The sequence below is a fragment of the Pteropus vampyrus genome, unplaced genomic scaffold (genome assembly GCF_000151845.1).
Source record: "Pteropus vampyrus isolate Shadow unplaced genomic scaffold, Pvam_2.0 Scaffold2, whole genome shotgun sequence".
In the NCBI taxonomy this organism is placed as follows: domain Eukaryota; kingdom Metazoa; phylum Chordata; class Mammalia; order Chiroptera; family Pteropodidae; genus Pteropus; species Pteropus vampyrus.
In genome coordinates, this window is record NW_011888783.1 from 21,830,379 (window position 1) to 21,830,714 (window position 336).

The window sequence follows — 336 nt, forward strand, 5'->3', positions numbered from 1 at the left end:
GCAAATCACTCATTATTAAGAGCACAATAATTGCCAAAATTTATCAGATCTAGCTAACAATATTACCTAACTGTGGTGGCAAAATATTTGCTCTAGAACAACAACAACAACAAAATGGTTGTCCAACTCTTTGGTTTCCCTTATATTTGCCTCTTTTTCTATCATTGCTCTGAAAAGCATCTGAAAAGCCCATTCATTACAGATTATACAAAGCAATACAGTCATCCCCTCCTATTCATGGGATATACATTCCAAGAACTCCAGCACATGTCTGAAACCTAGGATAGTATTGAACCCTATATATACTATGTTTTTTTTCCTATATGTACATACCTA